The following is a 9,838-nucleotide window of genomic DNA, read 5'->3' as shown; positions in this document are numbered from 1 at the left end:
CCACGATTAGTAAATCAATAACATATCGAGTTAGTACAAATTTTATATTTTAGTATTACGTATTGTATATCTATGTATTATTAATATTATTTATAATTTAAACATATTAAAGTCAGAATTTGGTATTAGTTTTTTGAAAGTAAATTAAATGTAAGACCAAATACTTACGATGTCGAGATAGTATCACGAGGTTTTTTCCTGGTTTTTCCCTCGTGATTTACTATGGAATCTCTAACGCCAGAATTTTACTGTCATCGTTGCAATTGGTTGTCTTTTTAAAGACAGATCACATGCTATGATTTTTTTGTGACGGATATTCTTGAGTTGGGATTGATTTCATGTAATCGAATGAACTATCTTTTAGTAAAGTCGTCCCAGGAACGCAACTCATAAATATTGACGATATCATTTTAAAGTCTTCTACTTTAAAATGTTTAATATACATCTGAATTGCCAATATAAATGAGTCAGATTAAATAAATTATTAGAAGATTTTTTTTACTTAGCAACAACATATTTGCTTATTTTAGTAGTATGTATTTTGTATTTTGACAACGAAACCCAATTTGGGTTTTGAAACGTTAATAAAATCATTTTTTTGGTAAAATTGTGGTTTATTTTCCATTGAAAATAGTTGATTATAAAAATGCCACAAGGAAATAGCTTCAAAACAACCCACTATTAAAAATTGAAAAGTTGGTTGACATTTTGAATTGTTGACAAAAATTGTGGCTATGATTACTTACTCGAATACTTGCCAACTAGCCACAGAACCAAACAATGGTTGTAATTAAAATTCAGTCTATATTATAGTTTGTTGAAATTAAGAAGGCTTAACGCCGATGTTAGGAGATACCTTTGGTTACATGGTGAAACCCTAAACGAAACCCTAAGCAACCATCTTAGGCCGCGAATATCTGCCAAGTGTCAAAAGTTCTTAATTTCCTTAAATTTTCATAATCATTAGAATCTTTTCATCATATATACATTTCTTACTATAATGTTGACTATGTTATCATCATTTTAATTTACTCTATTTCAACAAGCTACTAGCAAAGAATACGCTACTAGTCACATATTTTATATCTGCTCCTCAACGTATACAACCAGCAACACATTTCCACATGAGGTTAATTTCCATATTTATTTTTCTCTATATGTATTAGTATACCAATTCACAAATTTAACTTAATTTCTTTTTTCCCTCATTACCATCAGTTTTATCATCATTTTTACCAATTGGTTCACTCTTCTTCTTTTTCAACTAATTTGATGAGTGTAATTTTATAGTCAATTTGTAGTCAACAGTTAATTAAGAATTTTAAATTCCAAATTTTGTAAAACAAAATTTTTCTCTTTCTCTTAATTGCAATAGATTTAAACGATAGACTTTTAAGATATTATGAAATTTTATCATATCATTATTTTGATCATGACCATTTTGGTTATAATTTTTAAAAATCAACTACCTTAGTCCTGTACCCTCATTGTCACTTCAATCATTTCCTTAGAACTTTTGACACTTAGCAGACATTCGTGGCCTAATTAAGATGGTTGCTTAGGGTTTCACCATATAACCAGAGGTATCTTCTAACATCGGCGTGAAGCCTTCTTAATTTCAACAAACTATAATGTAGACTGAATTTTAATTACATTTCTGGTTGGTACGTTTGGTTCTGGGGCTAGTTGGCAAGTATTCGAGTAAGTATAATCATAACCACAATTATTTCATCGTTCAAAATTTCAATCATCTTTTCAATTTTTAATAGTGGGATTACTTATTCTATTTTAGGTTCACTGATGATGGACTGCTAAGTCCGAAAACGTTCGTTCTGAACACGTTTTAGACAATCCATTAGGATTTTTAAAAATTTTAATATACCTATTCCATAGAAGTTGTTTTACTTCGGTGTTTTTTAACTATGTGGTATACAGCCAACCCAGGGAACTATCCCTTTTTAATTTTAAATTGCTAAACATAGAAAGCAAATTTCAAATATAAAACACTTTTGATTAGAGATATGAAAGAATATAATTTCCAATGTAACTATCTTATATCCACTTCAACATACATACATAATAATCTTTCCTCTTTTACCGTTGTCGAGGGGAATTAAACTTTTGATTAATTTTTTCCATTCTCTTCTATTCTTTGCCATTTTTGTTGATTCTTTCCAAGATTTGCCCTTATTTTGTAATATCTCTGCTTTGTCGCTATTCCACTCTTTTATTGGTCTGCATCTGTTGTTTCCCATTGGTTTAGCTTCCCACTCTCTTTTAACTTGCTTGTTACTGCTCATTTGTGTTATATGTCCGAACCATGCTAATTTTTTCTACTTTCTTCTTTAAGTTCCGTCTCCTAATCGGAGGTTGAATATCATCATCACTATCTTTACTCTATCCACTGCTGCTCTAAAGAGTTCTATAGAACTGCATCTAAACCAGTCCCTTAAATTCTTTAACCATGACACTCTCCTTCTTCATATACTCCTTCCGCCTCTTATCTTTCCCTGTATTATCAGTCTTAGCATTTCATATCGCGGTCCCCTCATTACGTGTCCCAGATATTGTAACTTTCTTATTTTTAAAAATGAATAACCATTTTCAATTTTGTTGCAAAACGAAAATACAGTTGAACCATATTCTAGTCCAATCAGAGAGTGCAGCAAGCACCTCTACCGGTTTCGAAACTTATTAGTCTCTCATCAGGAGGCACATATGCTGCTCTCCCCGATCCAACCAAAACAAACCCCAGCGTGCATTCCCCAGATGGCATAGATGCCCTAGCGGCAACTGCTACAAAAAGACTAAGTTTTCACTCTAATAGCATATAAAACAACAATAATGGCATATATAACTCTGATTGGAGTACGAAGGGAACCATTCTCGTTGGAACTTTACCGCGCTGATCAGATGGGACGTGAATTGTAAATTGTAGAATTCCCTCATCTTCCTTAGTCTCAGCATCCGCATGGCTTGCATATTGTAGAAGCCTCGGAGGTGTAACCAGAGAAGGTTCCCATTGTTTTCATTCTGGTGGGATGTAGAATAGCATTATGTTGTTTTATATGCCATTAGAGTGAAAACTTAGTCTTTTTCTTATTTTTATTAAATATATTCTTAACATACAAACAAATTCTTGTTTTGTTTGATTTTCAAACATGGGCTGGTATAATTATTTTGCAGGTGTCTACCTGTCTGACTTACATTTCTGGTGTCAATAACCTAAGTCACAAACAGTTCTTGTACAGTGATGCCAGATTTATTACATTTTATGAAAATAAAAGTTCGCTTATATGGCGAACAATGTAATTTTTTTTTGGAAACGGTTAACTTTAGAAAAAAATGTTATAGGACTTTTTTGTTCTAAATTGTGTATTATATCCATACCTTAAGGGAACGCACTATTTTCGGGGACACCCTGTATATTGTTTCATCTATTGTCATCTTTGTTGTCTTTGATATTTCTTTGTTGTTAGGAATCCTTCGTTTAGAACCTGGAATAGTTTTCCTGTGCTATCTAGTCTGTTGTTGAGATCGTCCTTCGATGCTTGTTCTGTTCTTTGTTACTGTTCCTGAGTATTTTGTTTTTATGTTTATTTGCTTTATGTGTTGTTGATCTATCGCCATTTCGATTAGATCATCTGCGTCCGTTTTTCTTGTTAATTTCATTATCTATGTCTTCTGTTTATTTACATTTAGGTTGAATTTTTTTTGCTTTTGAGTTCCACCTTTCTAAATTGTGCTTCAGTGTTCATGCTGTTTCGACGAATAATATCATCTGCAAATACACATATCTCTGCATTTATCATTTGCATTCTCGCTCTCCTATGGCGCTACAGCCGAAGTCGGACCTGGCCTCCCCAGCACCAGCCTCCAAGTATCTATGTCTCTGGCTGCTCTCCTCCAGTTGTCCACCCTCAAATATCTCTTTAGCAGTGGTTCTCACTTCGTCTATCCACCTTTTCCTTGCTCTTCCTACTGGCCAACGTCCCACCATATATAGACGGAGATAGGCTATTGATTATGTACTATAGAAAGGAACTACAACGTTAACGGGGTTTTATTATTTCAATGAATCTCTATATATGAAAATACCGCGGAGTGCTACCATTTAAAGAGGTGCGTTTTTGAGAAATGGGTGAATTAGTCCCTGGGCACAGGTTACATTAGGGTGAGTTCTAAGCACTTTTGGTACAAACATATCTACATAAAAATTGTTCCTGGTTAAATTTCCTATCTAAATATAACTTTTTAAAGTCAAAGATACTGTTTTTTACAAAAATATATTCAAAAGAAAAAGCACAAAGAAACCCAAAAGAAAGAAATTTACACATTTTCTCTTTAAAATGATGTTTGGTAGAGGTCATTAGGATTTACAGTTTTCGAAATATGATTTTTTAAAGTTCGCCACTCACAGCAATTTTGGGCAATTTTCCTTGTTATTTCGCAAATATTGTTCTGTAACTTTTTTCTACGCAACTTTAGGCATATGCAATGATACATGTAAGAGGAATAGCAATCAATTACCTTTAAAATGTTCTACTGTATAATGTTGTACGACTTCTTTTAAAGAGGTTATCTTTTTCAAGATTTTATACTTTTAACCAGTTTTTATATTTTTTACGATTATTTTTTAAATTTCTCATTATAACTTTTTTTTATACATTTAGGTATATATATATTATATAATAAAAAAGGAAGCTTATTCTGTTTACTTTAAAATGGTGTATTATAAAAAATTCTAGGATTATTTTTGAATAAGATATGCTTTTTCAAAATGTAATAAGTACTTGCAACGATTTTTGATTTTAAGATTATTTTTTAAACTTCTCATTATAACTTTTTGAAGTTATACTTCTTTACCGGCGATAGAGGGTGATTTTTTATATGTTAAAACCTATCAGCCCGGCGCATGCGCATTATAACTTTGTTCTGATTGGATGTTCAAATGACATGTCAAAAATTATCCGATATGGCAGCTGTGGTTTGGAGGTAAAGGTAAAGGTAAACAAATGTATAATATATTAGTTTTATTGTTGTGAGGACAGAAACAAAAAAGTTTATAATATTGTAGTGACTTTTAAATAGTTTTTACAAGCAACAAGTACGTAATAATTGTTAATGTATCATGGGTATAAACCTACCTATTTGATCTGCCAAAATACATAGTATGTAATACTTTTATTTATATAATTTGATTACCATCAAAATTTCTATAAATATTCACCTAATATATTGTTTCCTTACTCTATGTTTTGTTGTATTTTTTCAATTCTAAATCATTTCAATTCAAAATTAAAATAATTTGATCAATTTTCAAAATATCACAAGTTTAATCCGTTTAGTTAGTCGATCTTCGTAAATAATGACACATAGTGTCCATGGCTAAGCGTTGAAGGCGAATGAATTCCAATACCAACCGCGCTTGTCACCGCTGGTTCGAGTCCCAATAGAAACTTTCTTTTTTGTTTTTTTTTAATACATTTTATGATTGCAAGTATATTTATTATATAATTGTATTTTCAGAAAATACGTATTTAGTTAAAAAAATTTCCGACAATTAATGTTCAGACATCATTTGTGGCTTGTTTAATGTGTTTGTGTGTGTTTTATTCTTTTATTATTTTAATTTTTGGCACTGTTCTAATAAACATGTTTGAGAAGTAGTAAGTAAAAATTAGTTTAATATTTAAACAAAATATAAATAAAAAGTATATTAATTTCGTTTAAATCATATAATAGAAGTATAACTTCTTACGTGTGTACAAAGTACACACACATTATTTTTTATGTAATTGTGTGTTATGATTGAATCTTATTTTTTATAGGTATTAATACTTTGGATCCACTTAACTCGGCCAGGCAAACTTCAAAATATGGATTAATTCCAATATTTACTGTAAAAGCTCCTGCACCACAAGCTTTGCTTGAAAAAATAGCATGTAAATGTACCAAAGGATGTACAAAAAACTGCGGTTGTAGGAAGATAGGAATTAGTTGTTCAATATTCTGCAAAGGGTGCATGGGTACTAATTGTGGAAACTCTAAGATAACTGAGGTGTCAGAGGAAGAAATTGAAGCTAATGCTAACTTTGATTTTGAAATTTTTTTAAATGTCAACGTTTAAATAATTTTAACTAAAGTGATGTTTGTTAAAACTAATGTTTATGTAATTTTTGTATAAGAAATAATTTTAAACAATACAGGTAAAAAAATATCAAAGAATCACTCGGTTTCCATTATTTAAATATAGATGATACACCATTTTAAAGTAAACAAAATAAGCTGTTTTATTATATATTATATATTATATTATTATATATTATATTATTATATATTATATTATTATATATTATATAATAATATTATTTTATTTTTACATTATATTATAAAAAATCGTTAAAAGTATAAAACCTTGAAAAACCATAATCTCTTTAAAAAAAGTCGTACAACGTTATACAGTAGACCATTTTAAAGGTAATTGATTTCTATTCCTATTAAGTGTACCATTGCATATACCTAAAGTTACGTAGATAAAAGTTACAGAACAATATTTGCGAAATAACAAGGAAAATTGCCCAAAATTGCTGTGAGTGGCAAACTTTGAAAAATCATTTTTCGAAAACTATAAATCCAAATTACCTCTACTAAACAACATTTTAAAGAAGAAATATCTAGGCTTTTTTTCTGTAAAGCAATGTCTATACCTATATCCTCGTGGACAAAAGTTATGGGACAAAAAACAAAATTTCTTTCTTTTGGGTTTCTTTGTTGCTTTTTCTTTTGAATATATTTTTGTAAAAAAAAGTATCATTGACTTTAAAAAGTGATATTTAGATAGGAAATTTAACCAGGAACAGTTTTTATGTAGATATGTTTGTACCAAAAGTGCATAGAAGTCACCCTAATGTAACCTGTGCCCAGGGACTAATTCACCCATTTCTCAAAAACGCACCCCTTTTAATGGTAGCACTCCTCGGTTTTTTTCATATATAGATGTCCATTGACCATATGAAATAATAAAACCCCGTTAACGTTGTAGTTCCTTTTAGCTATCTTATTTTGAATATAATCAATAGCCTAAGAGGCAGCGCTGAAAAATATCTTTGAATTTACTAAAGCTAGATTTTTCACAGTTGATTACTGTGAGTGTGTAGAGAAACATACTGCGGTCGGTCAAGCGAAACGTAGAACAGGGGTTACTGAGAGGGTATCAAAGTTGCTTTCCTACGAAGGTAATTAAATCCATTTACTAAGGCTGAAAATCAGTACACACATTCTAAATTGAATATAAATAAAAGTTATTATAGTCGGTCAGCTGTATGACGGAACAGAGCCGGTCGGTCGGCCCCAATAGTCAATTGAGGAAATGAAGCATTTTGGCTCGCAATTTTTTCCTCCAGCATGGATTTACTTGAAATTTTCACAGAAGGTAGGGAATAGTCCAAGGATCATTTTCTACATCATGCCGCTATCATACGCTAAAACCTTGGGGGTGGTTGCCACCCCATCTCGGAATGGGATTTTTTATTCCATTTTAACCATGTAACTCGATGGAAAAAGTTATTCTAAGAAAAAAATGTTTTTTACATTTTTTTCGTAAAACTAATATTTTTCGAGTTATTCACGCTTGAAAATAAGAGTTTTTCGACGGTAGATATCAAAATTGTATCTTTTAGTAACACAAACCAAATTCTTTTCCAATAATATCTTTAAGGCCAATACATACCGAGATACGACATGTTAAAGGTTAGCTTTTTTCGTCAAATGCATAATTTGAAATATTCAAAACCAAATAACGGGAAAAATTTGGATTTTTCGAGGAAAACTTAAATAATATTTTTTCAAGTATACCATTAGACCTTTCAAAAAAAATAATAAAAAGTTTCTAGTCGGTATCTGCTTTTCTCTACGAAAAAATCAGTGAAAACAAACCCCTAACTACCTTCCTAATTCAAAATTGGTCTTCACCTTTCTGTAGTTCCTTTTATATTTATATTATCAATACACTCAAGGAGTTTGAACTATTTAAAATGCCAATTTTAGAAAAATTGGAGTTTAAAGAAAAATTTATTTTTTACAATTTGGTATTTTTCGCCTTTTACTTCAAAATATCTTCGAAAATACTGAAGATACGAAAAATATAAACTACTAAATTGTAGCTTTTTTAATGACTAAAATTACCCTATGCATAGATTTTCATTACAGTGAATAGTTAGCCTGTTTAAAACATCTATTTACCAGCAAACACCCCCTTATTCGAGCCCTTTAAACCCGCCCAATTAAAAACTAAGGGATCTTACGGAATTTAATTTACACAGTCTTATAGCTCTTTAAAAATCCTACAAAATCATTTTTGAAGAAACTTTTTATCGCCAAAAATATATAGAATATTTTTCGAGGTATTCTCAAAAAAGTCGATTTTTTCGTCGAAAAACTGTTATTTTCAAGCGCGAATAACTCGAAAAATATTAGTTTTACGAAGAAAATATAAAAAACATTTTTTTCTTAGAATCACTTTTTCCATCGAACTACATGGTAAAAATGTAATAAAAAATTCCCACCCCCGAGATGGGGTGGCAACCACCTCCAAGGTTTTAGCGTATGATAGCGGCAGGATATAGAAAATGATCCTTGAACTATTCCCTACCTTCTGTGAAAATTTCAAGTAAATCCATGCTGGACGAAAAAATTGCGAGCCAAAATGCTTCATTTCCTCAATCAACTATTGGGGTCGACCGACCGGCTCTGTTCCGTCATACAGCTGACCGACTATAATAACTTTTATTTATATTTAATTTAGAATGTGTGTACTGATTTTCAGCCTTAGTAAATGGAAATAATTACCTTCGTAGGAAAGCAACTTTGATACCCTCTCAGTAACCCCTGTTCTACGTTTCGCTTGACCGACCGCAGTATGTTTCTCTACACAATCACAGTAATCAACCAGGTGACCTGCCCAGCGCCATCTTTGTATTTTTGCATAATTTACTATATATACAGTCCTCTGTAATATTGGTATAACTCGTGGTTGAACCTTATTCTCCATATACCATTGTCGCAGTATCCTCCTAATATCTTTCTTTCTTTGCATAGAATTTGGATTCTGTCATCACATACAGTTTTTTAAAGGTTTTCTTACATTCCTTCGATATTTGATCTATTATCTATTATATTTTTCTTCTACTATTTCTGTCATTTCTTCTTCTTTGTTCATTTCCTTTTCTAACACCTTATATCTGATTTTCGTTGTTTCTTCCCTGAGTTTATGCATTTTAATTATTTCCTTGTATTTCTTATTCTTGGATTCTATTCTCTTTCTGTTTTAGCTACTATATACTTCAATCTTCTTACCTTCAATTTCTTTTCAGTTTATGCCTCTAACCATTTCTTCTTCTTCGTAGGGTGCCTGTCCGTTCCGAACGTTGGCGATCATTCTGGCTATGATGACTTTGTTAGTCGCTATTGTGTTGAGGTCTTTGTATACCATGCTCTCAGGTTATCATGCCAGGATATTCGTCTTCGTCCTGGGGCCCCTTTTCCTTCAATTTTACCTTGTAAAATGCATTGGAGTATTATTTCTCATTATATGTCCCAAGTACTGCAACTTCCGGCCCTTCACAATGTTGATTAAATCTGCTGTTGTGTTCATCCTCTGTAGTTCTTCTTCATTGCTAACTTTGTCTGTCCATAGTATCTTCAGGATCATTCTATAAAACCATAGCTCAAATGCCTGAAGTTTCGATATTGTTTCTGCCCTCAATGTCCACGTTTCTACTCCGTATAGAAGCTCCGAGTACACGTAACATTTAAGAAGCCTTATTTTTGTTTCTAT

This window comes from Diabrotica virgifera, chromosome 9 (assembly GCF_917563875.1).
Source record: "Diabrotica virgifera virgifera chromosome 9, PGI_DIABVI_V3a".
Classification (NCBI taxonomy): Eukaryota; Metazoa; Arthropoda; class Insecta; order Coleoptera; family Chrysomelidae; genus Diabrotica; species Diabrotica virgifera.
This window is presented reverse-complemented; position numbering follows the sequence as displayed.